At 42.8% G+C, this 16,997-nt stretch overlaps 1 non-coding gene across 1 annotated transcript; it reads left to right on the top strand.

The window, feature by feature from the left end:
* Positions 1 to 9,921: 9,921 nt before the first annotated feature.
* Positions 9,922 to 9,996, top strand: Trnal-caa (transfer RNA leucine (anticodon CAA)). Its single transcript has one exon. It is a non-coding gene; the product is annotated as a tRNA-Leu (tRNA).
* Positions 9,997 to 16,997: the final 7,001 nt, after the last annotated feature.

Genomic DNA, 16,997 nt, shown 5'->3' with positions numbered 1-16,997 from the left:
CTCTGTCATTGGACCTCTTGCGGCCAATTCAACGGTCGGACACAACGTCGTTTCACCTATCGCGTAATAAGTTATGCTATTGAGGCGGGGCACCATCTTGCTGCCAGATAAAGTTTTATGGCTCTGCTTTAACTGAGGAAGGAGCTACAGTTTTATCACATCAAGACAAGAAACACGAGTTACAGTTGCTTCACCGAAAAAGAAAGGCCCACAACTTTCCGCCTGCATATGATAGAAAAAAATTCAATTCAGCGGAGTCTCGTTACAACTGTACCATTGCTTGGGGATGTGCTGACACAACCCAGACGCGGGCATATTTGTGTTCATGTTTCCACTTAGATGAAGTGTCGACTCATTACAGAAGACGACACGATCCAGAAAGTCTTCATCGTGATGCAGCAACATTTCGTTTGCAAAGCTGGCAACGTAGTGTATCACACCCGGTCATTCCATACTCTTTCCTTTGCGCAAAGGTACACAAACAATACCGTTTGAGCTGCTCTTTCATTTGATTTATTATTGATAGTTGTAAATTGAGTGTAATAGATGCTACAAAGTCTTAAATCCCATCTTTTCATTTTAAACACGCTGTGCGTACTACAGTTGACATAGATAGTGAGTTGACTGCCTAAGAAAGGATGACACCTCACTATGCGAATAAAAGGAAGGTAACACGTCAGAAATTGGAGGTGTCAGTTTTGAAGTAATCACCTGGAATTTGGCTGAGGTGATTTGCGGCTACTGAAAATCACACTGGGATTTTGAATTAGGCTGCGTCATATCGAAATTGAAACCACTATTAAAATCGATATTTCGGAACTGTTTGTAGCGGTATCCATCAGTGCGATTAAACTGCTGCAAAGATAGTGGAAACGTCTGTTTTAAAAGTGGTTTTACTTGCAAAATCACGTTCCCTAACTCCCGGAAGGCACTGACTGTGGAGGCCTGGGCATTTACACACTGGGCTTGCCGCATGGGGTTTTAAACCCCACTCCTCGCGAATGCAGTTCCATACCATAGCACCCGCTGGGTCCAAGTGTTTCACCAAGCTACTTAAATCTAACTAGCCTAAGGACATCACACACATCTATGCCCGAGGTATGATTCGAACCTGCGACCGTAGCAGCCACGTGGTTCCGGACTGAAGTGCCTAGAACCGCTCGGTCACAGCGGCCGGCTTCACCATATCACTCGAACACACACTCTAATTTTTTTTTAAATGCGCCAGGGCACAAATTTTTGCTTTAATGAATGATCATACGCTCATTATATCCCGTTTTTCGTTTTATCAAGTTCTCTCCCAAATGCTTGTTTGGTTCAGGTGAATTTCGCCGGCCGGAGTGACCGAGCGGCTCTAGGCGCTACAGTCTGGAACCACATGACCGCTACGGTCGCAGGTTCGAATCCTGATTCGGGCATGGATGTGTGTGATGTCCTTAGGCTAGTTGGGTTTAAGTAGTTCTAAGTTCTAGGGAACTGATTACCTTAGAAGTTATGTCCCATAGTGCTCAGGTCCATTTGAACCATTTTAGGTGAATTTCAAGAAAGCCAAAACGGGAATCTTGCGGCGTCTGACGTTAGCCGCAAACGGACTGCGGTCACCACTGTTTTATTTAGGCTCTGCATTGTCCACGCCGTGATCTGGATCGCATTCTCTGCAACATCTCGACAAGGACGATTCGTTGTTCTTTGTGTATTGGAAATGTTCGTCTTCCAACAAGAAAATATTTGCGTTGCAAAACAGATAAAACTGGCTTTATCGGAACTCTACTCGACTTTGGCGCTGTTTATAAATGTATGAGAATTGTTGCATCTTTACAGCGGAGTTTTTATGATTGGTAATGTTCGTTACTTTTATTGTAACGATTTTCGAATACAGAGTTTCGGCCTTTCATTTCAGAGTGCACCGTATTAAAGGCTTCGACAACCAGGTTGACGACGCGCTCAGTCGCATGTTTCAGCAGGGAAATATCACTGAGGGAGATCAAGCCCTTGGCTCCTATGACGTTGCTTGTGCCGTTCTGAGCGAAGTGCCCCAACTTTTTGCCGATCTTAAATTTTAAGCAGGATCAGGATCCGTTGTGGGGACCGATTAGGAGGCAATTGTTGTCTGGGAAGGAGGTGCCTAGGTATTCACTAAAGAATTGTATTTGTGTAAACAAGTGAACGTAGCCGGGGAATTCAGGATTTGCTTGCCTCCTGAGTTAGACCCTTCTACCTTATTATTGAAATCCGAGCGCGAACAGTATTCTAAGGATAAACTCTTTATTGGTTTTCTGGGACCACTGACCCGTGCTAAGAAAGGATATCGTTCTATCCTTGTGGTCGTTGACACCTTTTCCTTCTTTATTTGGTTTGTTCCTAGCCAAGGGGTTACTGCTGTCATTACTACAGGATACCTGACCAACGTCTTCTCCTAGTTTGACCTTCCTCAGTCTCCGGTGAGCGATAACGTTCGGTGGCTGTTTCTAAGCAATTTATACAGTTCTGTTTTCATGCCATTAAGCATATCACTACCATGCCATATTATCCTCAGGCGTCTTTTGCCGAATGAGTGAACCGTAGCCCTAATCTTAAGTCGACCTTGATTACATACCACGATGACGTAAGGCGTCACACCCCTTTCATTTTGTGAACGGTTCAAGGTATCGAAACGAGGTTTTCGGCAAATGATAATATGCCGAAAGGCTTGTAATTGGATATGTGATAAAGTATCTTAACTCTTAACTATCGAGATACTGAAAGGAGTACAATTTTAAAAAATTATATAATTTTTTAATGGCATCCGTAAGCGCTACATTGATATAAACCTTGTTAACACTGAAGTTGAAACTCTTCGCAAAAGGATCCGAGAAATGTCTATAAATACTGCTCGAAACAGTAATTAGGCGGAATACACTTTCAACAAACCAAAAAGTTTACTCAGAGCGACTGACGGACAGCATGTCATCCACAGAATAAATAGTTCTCTTAACGAAACGTAGTTGTACATATAACTTGAGTATCTTCTCAAATTGTCTACCACATACTGCAAGGTATTTTTGCACCCGCCATTCGAGAAACTGAAGAACAGATGAAAATATATTGGGTGATACGCATGCTGTGACTATTCGACGGCGCATATCGTACGGCGTAGTTGGGGCTTCATGATACACAGCATCTTTCGGTGCTCCCCATAGAAAGAAATCGACAGGGATCAAATCAAGAGACCTGAGAAACCAATATACTGTAGCATTCCATCCTATCAGCAGAAAACTTTTCATTCATTATACGCGTTGCAACACAGCTAGACTGAGGTAGGCTCACGTCGTGTTGGGACCACATTCACGGTCGCTTATCCGGTGGTACCTTTTCTAGAACAGACAGAATTTTCGTAAGAAACTGTGCATACGTACGTCCATTTAACATCCCTGGGATGAAGTAATGTCCCACAATGGAATTTGCAATGATGTCGCACTTGATGCTCGTTCTTGATGTACCTGACGAAATTAACGTGGGTTTTCAGGTGCCTAGAAATCATATTACGTAAATTTGGTTCGTGAACGTTGCTTCGTCGGTAAACAGCACACATGGGAAATCTGTAGTGTCGCCTCCCAGCCGGCCAGAGTGGCCGAGCGGTTAAAGGCGCTACAGTCTGGAACCGCACGACCGCTACGGTCGCAGGTTCGAATCCTGCCTAGGACATGGATGTGTGTGATGTCCTTAGGTTAGTTAGGTTTAAGTAGTTCTAAGTTCTAGGGGACTTATGACCACAGCAGTGGAGTCCCATAGTGCTCAGAGCCATTTGAACCATTTTTGTCGCCTCCCAAGCGATGCAGAGCAAGCTAACGAAATTCTATACGATTTCCGAAATCACTTACTCCGGCTACCTGATGTAGTGACAGATAAGGGTGGCATTTGCGGTACTCTTCTGGCTGATCCCATATTCTTTGACAATAGGTCTCATGCCACCATTCGCCATACAAAAGAAGCATGTCTAACTTCTCATTGGCATACAGGTGTGCGTGCAAGGAATGAAGCAGAAATGACCTGCCGATAGATGACACAGTTCTTTCCGGCTCTGCAATACAATCAAACAGTCGAAAGGCTTGATACAACGGTGTAGCCTGGCACGAGACTGTTTAAAACGCAATAGCCGATTCCGGCCGACTTGTCTTCCAATTTTAGAATATGTCTCGAAGAGTCAGCCTCACCATTGACAAATTTTATATCACTGTACTCGTCTTTTCAAGAGGTTTCGGATGCAATTCAGAAGAGTGCACCGTTCTAGGTAAAAAAAAATCTTACGTGCTTCAATATCTCGATTGATACAAGAGTTAAGATTATTTGTCAGATAGAGTACGTGCCTTTTACCATATTATTATTTGCCGAAAAGCTCGTTTCGATATCTGGACTGTTCACGAAATAAAAGGGGTTACGTCTTACGTGACTCAAGACATGAGTGTCCTTGTATTTGCTTTGACATAGTTTGGAATTCACGGATAATCTTCATTGCATTTGCTGGCGACACACTTATTATACTCGGTGCAAGTATAGGCTTCAAATTAGTATGCACAACATGATATAACACTGATGAGAGTGACGGTGTCAAAGGTGGTCAATGTCGTACTGCAGAGGTCATTTCCTCTGTCATCATGGGTGAGATGAATATGAGTGCTCGCTAATGTCACGGTGAGTATGCGAAACCCAAAAGTTCGCCTTTGCCTCTTAACTTGAAGGAAAGCATTGTCTTTGTCGTAGCAAGCGTGTCGGAGCGTCTTTCGCATGGAAAAGGTGCAGAGTTCGATCCCCCTAACTGAATGATCAGCGTGTCTGTCTCCCATGCAATGGGCCCGACTTCGATTCCCCGTCGGGTCGGAGATTATCTCCGCTCTTTTTTTTAATTTTTTTAATTTTTTTAGCACGTTTCATTCCTTCCGCTGAGGGGAGAAGGCGGGCTGTTTTAAGGCTTATCTCGGTGCCCTTCATCAGCCAGAGGTTTACATCTTTATTTTATTTATTGTACGTAACTTATATTTTTGAATACATGCTATACATAATGTTGTGACTTGGCAAGACAACCAAGCCACTCTGAGGAAGCCGAAAGGCACGCGTTTAAGCTCACGCAGGCTGGCGTGAGGTCTGGAACAGTTAAGGGAATTTATAGTTGCAAAGAACGTAAGTAACTACTGGAATACTTAACTTTAATTCATAATTGGTGAACATCGGCCTGACGGTACATGCATCACAAGATAAATAGCAAATGATAATGGCGCCTTGCTAGGTCGTAGCAAATGACGTAGCTGAAGGCTATGCTAACTATCGTCTCTAGCAAAGTCGGCTGTACGACTGGGACGAGTGCTAGGAAGTCTCTCTAGACCTGCCGTGTGGCGGCGCTCGGTCTGCAATCACTGATAGTGGCGACACGCGGGTCCGACGTATACTAACGGACCGCGGCCGATTTAGAGGCTACCACCTAGCAAGTGTGGTGTCTGGCGGTGACACCACACATAATATTGTTTTTTTTTTGTTCATTAACATATAAATAAGTGATTGGTAACATTATAAATTAAAATAATTGAAATATAAAAAAATAGATAAGTGATGTATGATTGAGTTATGGTTTACATTTTGTTTTTCCTGGTTGCTTGTGCAGGAGTGTTATGTGTTGTGGTGTTTGTATTTTTGTGTTTTCGCTTACTTCTACGTTACAGGTACTCCTTTCCTGTTACTACAGTACTCGGAGTTGGGTATTATAATTTTTTCCTTAGTCTATGATAGTTTTTGTTCTCTTTTGTCGTGTTTTATGTGTGTTGATGTTGTGTTTTTCTGTGTGATACTTGTGTGTTTTGTGCGGTGTGGAGCCGTTGCGGTGTTTTGGATATGGGTTTTGGTGCGTTATACTTCATGTAATGGGCTTTTGTTATGGTCTTTCGTCTAGGTGAGGTGGGGTTGTTTCAAGATGAGTCAGTTGTGTCATTTTTGGTGCTAGGTCGGGAAATATTCTGGAGGTGTTTTGAGCTACTCTACGTGCTGGATAGATTTATTTAAATTTTGGTCGGCGTGTCTAGGTGCTTTTTTGTCAGTATGTTTTCCATGTCTGGTCTTTTGTGAAGGCTATGGGATCCATATCTTGCTCTGAGTTTGGCGAGCCTTGTCTGGAGTGGTGTCATGTCTGTGATCTGGTATACTTCGTTGCTTGGGGTGCGAGGTGGCCGTGTCGTCAGCTGAAAAGACTTTTAACTCGGCGGCAGAGATTCCCTAGGCGGGTACTCCCGGCCATCAATGCCATATCGATCAAGGGGAGCAGTAACGCAGGAAGAAGAGAAGGAGTCGGCCAAAACTCGCTGGACGCTCTCGAGTGTAATTTATTGTAATGATAAGCGGCTGGGGAGGAAACGGTAATCTCTTCGTTCCGGATGACTGACCGCCCTCCCCAGTCTCGAGACGGCGCGCACGCTGGCCGGAGTCGAACCCGCGAGCGGCCAAACGCGGTGCGCGCACGGAGCAACGCCCACGTGTCACGGCTGTGAAATTGGGGACGGTGAGGAGAACCGTATAGCCCGCGAGGCGAGGCGAGGCCAAGCCGGGCCGCTACAGGAGGCGCGGGCCGGAGACAATGCGCGGCAAGAAGGCAGGCGAACAAAGCGGCCCGGCCACAATCTGGAGGCCCATCTACCCTACCCGGCCCACAAAGAGGGCCCTGTTGGCAACCCTAGGCCGACGGCGCATTCCTCGCTGCGCCGCCTAGCCGGCCGCCAGGGTTGCCAAAACTGCGCGCCGCGCCGCGCCGCGCCGCGCCGCTACGCCCGCGCGCCCTGGACCGCGCCGGCCCGCGTCTACTTCGAACGCGCGAGAGGAGCTGTCTCGGCGCGGGTCGATTGACCCTCGAAATCTAAATCATTACGGAGACAATAATGCTACCGAGTATCAATAGACCACAATGCTAATGCACCTGGCAGCGAGGGGGCTGCGGTCGGGGATGGAACACTTGCGCGGAGTGACGTCAGCACGAAGTGGCTCTCGCTGGGCCAACCGGGTTTTCGCAGCTACAGGCACGCTAGGAGGTCCAGCAGTTCAGCGCGAATGCCGGACATTTGCCACACTCGCCCCTTCGCCAGGTAGCTTGAGTAGCGATCTCTCAGGCAAGGGACGCCCTCCCTCGTCCTCATTCTGCCCGCTTTCAAACCGCCGTCTCCACATCTTACTCGATACAACCAGTACGTAAGGGACCTTCTTCTTCGACATCTTGGCGAAATACAGAGCTTATTTTCCGAAATCGAAATACTTATAGCTTTTGGGAAACGAAAGCCATACCGACGATTATGTCGGTATGTAATTAGTTCTGCCAAGTATAAATATAGATCCCTCTGTCAGTACGGTAGCTTCCTTTCACGCTTACTGATTGCGGTAGAAACAGTCCATCGGTAGGGGAGCAACAAGAAAGGAACGATGTAAAGAGAGTGTGAATGTACGCTAATCATTTCTTTTTGATCACTGCATTCGTGCCTACTTTAATTACTGCAACTGCATGCCCAAAAGACACTAAGGGAAGAAGAAATGGCAATATGAATACTTGAAAAGAAGAACGACATACTCCATATTAATTTACTCTTTAAAATCCGATATCCCCTGCGGCGATACATTAGTTAATGAAGTGTGGCGGGACAATGTTCAAAACATGACTGAAAATACGTTCACTAAATAGAGATAAGAACATCTGTGATTGACATGTCGTCTAAAGTCAACGTACAGTTTTAAAATGTTAGAAATAAGGAAATGAAGTAATACATAATGCTATCTTTGTAACGTACGTTGTTCTTCTACATTTTTTAGCTCTGGTATTTACAGGGTCACAGAGAAAGCATCCTAGGTTTTGGAGGGAAAAGCCGTAATTGTAATTATCTGCAGTACAACAGAAACAAGAAGCACAACTTAAGGAAAAATAATATAACTTGTGTTTCAGTTCACAAGCGACATTGAAGCACATAGTTGCTGTGACTTAGTATGGACAGGGGTTATATTCGACAACCGGAAGAAATTAATAACTGGCTCCCTCTACCGATCCCCGGTCTCAGATGAAACAGTTGCTGAACAGTTCAAAGAAAACTTGAGTCTCATCACAAATAGGTACGCTACTCACACAATTATAGTTGGCAGTGACTTCAATCTACCTTCCGTATGTTGACAAAAACACATTTTCAGACCCTAATGTAGATAGAAAACAACTTCCGTAATTGTTCTCAATGCTTTTTTAAAATTATTTTGAACAATTAGTTCACGAGGCCATTCAAATTGTAAATGGTTACGAAAACACACTTGACCTCTTAGCCACAAATAATCCTGACCATCAAGACGGATACAGGGATTAGTGAACACATAGTCGAGGGAGGCTCAATTCCGCAACAAAGAAATTCAGCAAAACTAAACGCGAAATATATCTATTTATAAAAGCAGCTAAAAATTCGCTTGACGTCTTTCTAAGAGACAGTCTCCAATCCTTCCAAACTATGTAAGTGAAGACCATATGTGGCTTAAGTTCAAAGAAATAGTATCAGCAGCACTCGAGAGATTCATACCAAATAAATTAATAAAAGACGGAACTGATCCCCCATGGTACACAAAACACGACAGGAAGCTGCTGCAGGAGCACCGAAAAAGGCACGCATAATTTAGACGAACGCAAAATCTCCAAGATTGGCGAAGTTTTACTGAGGCTCGAAATTTGATGCGGATTTCAGTGCGAGATGCATTTAATAGTTTCCACAATGAAAGTCTCTCTAGAAATGTCGCGGAAAATCCAAAGAGATTCTCGTCCTATGTTATGTGAACCAGCGGAAAGGCTCAGTAAGTACCTTTACTGCGCGACAGTGATGAAGAGGAGGGGAAGCTAAGGGACCCAACCCTTCGGAGCAGGTAAAATCGTGGCAAATGTCCGCACACCGTTCAGCACAGCTGGCTCGCGCTCACTCCACAGCAGTGACGAACCAGGTTCGTTTGAGCAGTTACCAGACAGCTCCAGACAACAGGCTGTACGGCACATGCGCAGCTACGATGACGTAGGCAGCCCGTGCTTGGTGCTTGCTCCGCTCGTACGCTTTTCTTCGCATTTCTGGTGGAATTTCGTGCGTGGTGGGGCATCACGCGACCATGTAGCATGTTGTTGAGAGGACATACAGAGTTGTACTTGGAGCAATTGTTTTAACATATCCCACACAAATAAAGGACGCAGATAAGGAAGAAGCTCTTGGCAAAATATCGTTTCAAAATTAGACTCCACAGCTCGAAGTACCATAAAATTTTGCTAAGGGGTGACTGACAGTTTTTTTTTTTTTACTCTGCAGTATTGTTATGTAGCATTTCCAATAGGTTTACATCTACACAGCACAGCAAAAAACTAGTAGGATGGAAAACAAATTTCTTACAAAAAAAAAGACAGTTTCTTGTGTAGCTTACACCGGAATAAAGGACAAAAAATTTCATGACTATTTCAAAATGTGTAAAAAATTAACATGGTTGTCTGTGAGGCAAAGAAACTGTACAACTGACAGTTTATATTCTACAATGAGATTTTCACTCTGCAGCGGAGTGTGCACTGATATGAAACTTCCTGGCAGATTAAAACTGTGTGCCGGACCGAGACTCGAACTCGGGACCTTTGCCTTTCGCGGGCAAGTGCTCCGTCAACTTTTTTTTTTATTTCATTTTGTTCGCTTTTTCTCGTTGCATCTGCTCGGGGCGGACGTCATAAGACATCCGTTTAAGTTCGTTCTTAATGAATTAGCTCAGTTTTTTTATTACAGAGGGCAGTTAAACCCTCTGACCGAACACGCTGAGCTGCCGTGCCGGCTAACCAACTGAGCAGGAGAGCTTCTGTAAAGTTTGGAAGGTAGGAGACGAGGTACTGGCAGAAGTAAAGCTGTGAGGACGAGGCGTGAGTCGTGCTTGGGTAGCTCAGTTGGTAGAGCATTTGCCCGCAAAAGGCAAAGGCCCCGAGTTCGAGTCTCGGTCCGGCACACAGTTTTATTCTGCCAGGAAGTTTCAGTTTATATTCTACTGTAGGAATAAATAAGAAGCCATGTAGGGAGTTAAAACGATAAAACACGGTATGCTGCCAGTCTACAATTTAGCATAGAATGGCATTCTATAAATTTAAGACGTAAACAAAAATTAAGAAATAACTTCAGGCCTAGAGGAAGTACTAGACAAGTGCTTTGTGATCGAAAAACACTTTCACAGAAGGCAGATTTGTAAAATTCTGCTACAGCTGTCATTATATTTGAAACAAAATATTTAGTTCAAAACTACTGACCAAATTTGCCTACTTAGTCAGCTTCAAGTCAATGTTTACGTATGTTCGTACGTATATAGCATTAATAGAGCTTACAGTGTCATAAAAGGATCAGCACATCAGAGACTGCTCCAGCAGCATCCGAATTTGATAAAGCATACTAAAATGCTTGATTCCGCTCTAATTGCACATTTCTACGTCCAGAGGCACTCTGAAGTACCCGGTATTCAGCTTTTCATGTGGTTTTCGTGATACCAATTTTTTTGGAGGTCCAGTACTGTATTCTCATGTTTCGTTCTTTATCATGGTATAACGTCATTCGTCCCAGAAAATGAAAATTTGCACTTGAAATTGAACGAGATTGAAAGTAGCCAATAGTGCGGAATGAAACACATCGTTTCAAATAAACTAACTGCCTCAGTGGGAACAAATTGATAGAAGCTGATTTCTCTATATAACAGACAAAAAAATGGCTCTGAGCACTATGGGACTTAACATCTGAGCTCATCAGTCCCCTATAACTTAGAACTACCTAAACCTAACTAACCTAGGGACATCACACACACCCATGCCCGAGGCAGGATTCGAACCTGCGACCGCAGCGGTCGCGCGGTTCCAGACTGTAGCGCCTAGAACCGCTCGGCCACCACGTCCGGCCTATAACAGACAGAAATAGCTTCATTAAGACATTAATGGTTGATTGCTAATAACGTGGAAATAATATAAAATCAGCCAATTGAAACTACTAACTTATTTTGGTCTTTCATGGTTATGAGAATGTAAATTAATTCACTTGTTGGCTCCCGGCCACAGAAATCTGTTTTGATTTCATTTGATGTGGGAGCTGTAAACGAAGAGACCAGCAATATTACGAAGACACGAAAGATACACGAGTCACGTGGGGAAGGAAACACCCCCCCCCCCACACTATAATTCAGCTCGCTCTGCGCATGCGCGAATCTGGCAGCTTGGGCGCGCCAGAAAAAATTTTCCGGGTAGCTTCTGGCTACTTGCTGCTACTGCTCATACAGCAAACAGACACGCTTCAAGTAGCCAGAAGCGGGAGGAAGGCACTGCTTATACGGGAATTCAGCTCTGCGCATGCGCACGAGTCCGCTGGCAATTGTTCATAGGAACCTACCAAGTATCGCTTTAGGATGGCTCATTAAAGTGTTCCATTGCAAATGTTTTTTTTATGACTTGTATTATTGAGAGCTGACACTGAAATTTTAATGATGCAAAGAACGGGGGACGGTTAAGTAAAAAGCACGGTATTTCCCACGATTGTTGCAGCCTTATGATGACTGCCGTTCTAGGCGAAATTTCAGTGTAAAATTGTATATTTCGTTACCATTTTATTTAAACCTTAACCATAAAATTACATAATTTCAATTAATATTACTACTTTTCCTTTTCACTAAAGGATCAATGTCTAGTACCACATTTCGAGTAATGCTAATTCGAAGACAAGCTCTTAAGTTGAAGTCTGCCAGTGAGTTTCCGTGTGTGGACTGTATTCTCTTCATCGCGTAAAAAAGCAGCGTTTACACGTAAAAATAAACATCGACATAATCGCAGCTGCAGACTTGTAAGGTCGTGAATATTTACAATGAGGAAACAGAAGTCTACGAGACTAATTTTGTTGTGAAACTGATGACGCAAACGTCACACTATAGATGTAAGATCTAGCTGTAGCCAAGTTCGCACACGTCAACACAAACCCGAAAATTAGTGAAACTGCACAACCCTTCACAGGCTGAAAAGCAGTATGGTAACTTGAGCTAACTGCAAATTCGTTCAATTTATTTTTATAGTGAAAATGTTGGGAAAATTACTGACACAGCTTTCTACTGCCATATCGCTTAAAAACAGGCCTTTTTTTAAAAAAAAAAAAATGTTCGTCGGATTCCCTCAGTTCGCCTTCTGAGTGTTCATAATCTTTGCATGGAAAATATTGTAACGTTGTTGTAAACTGAATTTTCTCGTTGTGTTCAAAGTTTTGAAGTATATTAACAGTATGTTAACAGAACTCTAAGCGTATCAAGGCAGCATCGGGCCGGTCGTTTTGGCCGAGCGGTTCTAGGCGCTACAGTCTGGAACCGCGTGACCGCTACGGTCGCAAGTTCGAATCCTGCCTCGGGCATGGATGTGTGTGTCCTTAGGTTAGTTAGGTTTAAGTAGTTCTAAGTTCTAGGGGACTGATGGCCTCAGAAGTTAAGTCCCTTAGTACTCAGAGCCATTTGAACCATTTTGAGAGCAGCATCGCACACAACAAACATACAGACTTGGCATCCTGCACTGATACGTAAATGCTGATGTGTCTGGCCGACCACCGTGCTTCTTTGAATCCCTTTAAAAACAGCTGCTCTTCATTTCAACAGAAACTCCACCCTAAAATTTCATTTTTCCAAAAAATGTAACGGCTAATTCACATCTTTGGAGTGTCTACTTTTAGATCTCAAAACAATTTGGCTGTATTCTAATTACAAGCATGTCTAAGAAATGTTTGAAATACAAACTGCGTAAGGAGCCGTGGCACATCGAAAGATGCCAAAGATAATTTTTGATTTCTATCACCATCAAATGGAACCATCTTCACTCCAACCTTGGTATAAACTTAAACTGGGAGAACAAGTTGCAAAATTTCCAGGAAAACTGAAGCGAAACAATTGGCAGTCAGTCGTTTGAAATGAGTTACTTTGCCTGTTGATTGCGTAAATATTAACGTAGGGGAATACAGTGAAGCCCTGTTCAGCACAATAAACAAGCTCCAAGGAAATAGGCACAATCAGAAATCGCTATCACTGTACCTCCTAGAGAATACTGTGTGTAGATTTTTATCCAGCAAATTCAAGACTGGCGCAGGGACAGAGAACGTTGTGCAGGAAATGGGCTTCGGCCTCCCCGAGAACACGTCGCACATAGCAGTCTAGGATATCCCACTTCTGTTCACTACCTTCAGTGTGCTGTGCTCCGTGCAAACGTCAGCACATTTTTCCTCTCTGTCCAAGTGTCACTCCGTGCACATGTCACAAACGCCTTCGGTCGACTTATCCCGAGTTTTTATCGTGATATTTCACGAGAACACGCTGAAACCCTTGTTGCAAAACTACGTTGAAATCATTTACAATGCGATGCGTCACCACTGCTCTCGTTTACTATAACGACACCGCGTGTTTCCGATAATGGCGGCCACAGGAGGCGAACTGCAATAATATCGTGGTCAGGTAAAACAGGGTTGCAACCTAAAATTCTCAACATATTTTTATTTTTTTATTTTTTATTGCTGTATCCTGCTCGTTGACCAAGCGTTTACATAATATTGCCTCTACCATTTGCAATTCTTTTTGTGGTTACATAATTATTTTGCATTTTTATTTAATCTAGCATAAGTTAAGCATTGTGTTCTTAGACAATGTCCTAAACAATTCAAATTACTCTTTAAAACTCTACTTACTATTTGTCTTTTTTCACCAATCCTTCTAATTCTTAAATATTTCTCTCCAGATTGACTCCTCCATTCTCATATATGTACACACCTCAAAGGTCCCAAATCTTTCTTCATCTTCTTTCCTTCATGTCGACGTTTATGCACCGTACGCAACCACATTCCATACAAAACGTTTAACCAGTCTTCTCTCAGTTGTCAAAGTTTTCCACATAGCGCTCTCTTCCTGCTGAATGTTTACTTAGTCACTGCAATTCTGGTTTCAATTTTTTTGCGTGCATATCATACCTTTAATTACCGTTCCAAAGTATTTGAATTGTTTTACTTTTTTCTGTTGTGTTCTGTCCTAAGCTTATGGCAGTCTCCTTTTCCTCTGCAACAGTGACCATGCTCTCGATATTACCATTAATTCTCATCCAACACACTTAGCTTGTTGTACTCAGATCTCGTATCATACCATCCATTCTCATATGATTTGTATAATACAGGCAACTGGTTGAAAAAAGATTTAACTTGACCTAGTTTCGACACCGACTGTGGATGTCAGAAAAAACCAAAATTAATTTCCTATAAAAGATTACAAAACCATCAATACAAAGGAAAAACCAAAAATAGATGGTTATTATACTGAACAAATTTATGAGGTGATTATACGAACACTGTTTTTGCCTTGTTTCACAAATTTTATTATTGTTACTGCACAACTTAGGTTCCGGGTTATACATTACTGGAACCTAAGTTGTACAGTAACAATAACAAAACTTGTGAAACAAGGCAAACAATAGTGTTTGTTTAGTTAATTTACTATGTTTCCCCAAAAACCCACAGCTGATTCAATTAAAATAATTATGAGGTGACTATATTCACATATAGTGACAATTGTAAACGGAATTACGACCAAAATGCTCTTGACTAAGGCTATCAGAAAAAAATCAAAAACAATTACAAGTAGTTACAGCTGAAAACAGATTCACGAGCAAAATGCTCTCGTCATACAAAATAGGTTCTTAAAATCATATTAAAAACCATAAAAAATTATAAGTTTAGGAACTGACATAACAATGGTACTCGTCAGCAAGAATTGTAGCCACATTTCATAGCACACTGTACGCCGCTAACGAAAATAGACAGAGGAGATGGCATCAGAGCACTTCCCTCGTCAATCTGCTGCCAACTATCACTACATGTGTGTATAGTCATCTCATAAATGTGTTCAGTATAATAACAATCTATTCTTGTTTTTTCTCAATATTAATGGTTTTGTAATCTTTTATAGATAATTGTTTTTGGTTTTTTCTGATGAACACACTCAAAGTGAGTGTCTAAACCAGGTTAAATTAAATCTTGTTGCAACTGGTTGCCTGCTTTATACAAAACACATTCTAGTACGGTTTCTGGCCTGACAGCCACGTTTAAAATTGCATTCATCCTCAGATATTCTTGAACCAAAAGTACCATGTCAATGGCGAATGTATACATTTTATGCTTTTCGCACCCACAGATATACTCCTATTCCGTTCAAAACATGTTTTCCAGGTCCCCCCAATTATATATGCGTATGCTGTGGAATTATTGTTCTCTACGTCTATTAGCTGCCAGTCATCTACTCATTATGCTCAAATTAAAAAGCGCTTTCTCACTGACGTTCCTTGCGCATCCCCTTCCGCCCCGGCAGCACCATAGTTGTGAGAATACTCAAGTCACTCAAAATACTACGTACAGAGATCTACGTACTAACATTTACATCTGTATCTCTACTCTTGTCAACCACTATTAAGTTAGTGACAGAGGGTACACGTGCTGAGTTTCTTACCGTTCCATTCACGTACTGAGTGCTCAAAGAGTCACTGATTAGATGCCTTTGTGTGTACTCTAATTACTAGTAGTTTTATCTTCGCAGTCCGTACTTCACCGATGCGTAGGTGTCAGCAGTGTACTTTAGAATCATCATTAATACTGGTTCTTGAAACTTTTCTTTTGTAGGATAACTGGCGTCTACCTCGAAGCGTTTTGCCACTTTGGGTTTCTCAGTATCCTTACGGCTTTCTCTTTGGACACTCGTGTTGATGTTCTATGCGTGCGTTCGGAATCCGCTATTGGCTCTGAGCATTATGCGACAACTTCTGAGGTCATCAGTCACCTAGAACTTAGAACTAATTAAACCTAACTAACCTAAGGACATCACACACATCCATGCCCGAGGCAGGATTCGAACCTGCGACCGTAGCGGTCGCTCGGTTCCAGACTGTAGCGCCTAGAACCGCACGGCCACTCCGGCCGGCGAATCCGCTATTACTTCCGTCTCTGAAAAATTCCACCCTCTCGAGCAATGTTCTAGGATGGGATGTACGACCATTTTGTAAGCAGCTTCCTTTGAACACTGATCTATTTTCCCAGATTTCTACCACTGCATTTGTACAGTGATGCATTTTCCCAGAATTTTACCAGTGACCGGAAGTTTGTCACCTGCTTTACTTACGACTTAGGCTATGTGATGATTGTACTTCCTATTTCTACAATTTACCACACCCAGATATTCATATAAGTGGACTGATTCCAATTGTGACTTCCTGATATTTTAATCACTTTTTGTATTTTTTTCTACTGCAGGCTCTTTTGCTTTCTATATTTTGGGAGAAAATAGAATGTACTGAAACAAGAGATAGCTTAGTAAACATGGGCTCTAAAATGCATGCCTTAAGAGCTATGAGCCCTTGTTCAGTAGAAGAGATGTCTAATTATCGTTCCTACCATATACCTGGAAACTGATCATTCCTCCTGGGACACCCTGTACTAATCGTTCTATTACATCGCCTTGGTATAGGTTCGATTATAACTGTTCACGCCGACGATCTTGTGTATAGGCATTTACATCTACATCTACATCAATACTCCGCAAGCCACCTGACGGTGTGCGGCGGAGGGTACCTTGAGTACCTCTATCGGTTCTCCCTTCTATTCCAGTCTCGTATTGTTCGTGGAAAGAAGGATTGTCGGTATGCCTCTGTGTGGGCTCTAATCTCTCTGATTTTATCCTCATGGTCTCTTCGCGAGATATACGTAGGAGGGAGCAATATACTGCTGGACTCTTCGGTGAAGGTATGTTTTCGAAACTTTGACAAAAGCCCGTACCGAGCTACTGAGCGTCTCACCTGCAGAGTCTTCCACTGGAGTTTATCTATCATCTCCGTAACGCTTTCGCGATTACTAAATGATCCTGTAACGAAGCGCGCTGCTCTCCGTTGGATCTTCTCTATCTCTTCTATCAACCCTATCTGG

This window comes from Schistocerca cancellata, chromosome 2, assembly GCF_023864275.1.
Source record: "Schistocerca cancellata isolate TAMUIC-IGC-003103 chromosome 2, iqSchCanc2.1, whole genome shotgun sequence".
Taxonomy (NCBI): Eukaryota; Metazoa; Arthropoda; class Insecta; order Orthoptera; family Acrididae; genus Schistocerca; species Schistocerca cancellata.
The sequence above is the reverse complement of the archived record's forward strand: the minus strand, read 5'-3'. Positions and strand labels throughout refer to the sequence as shown.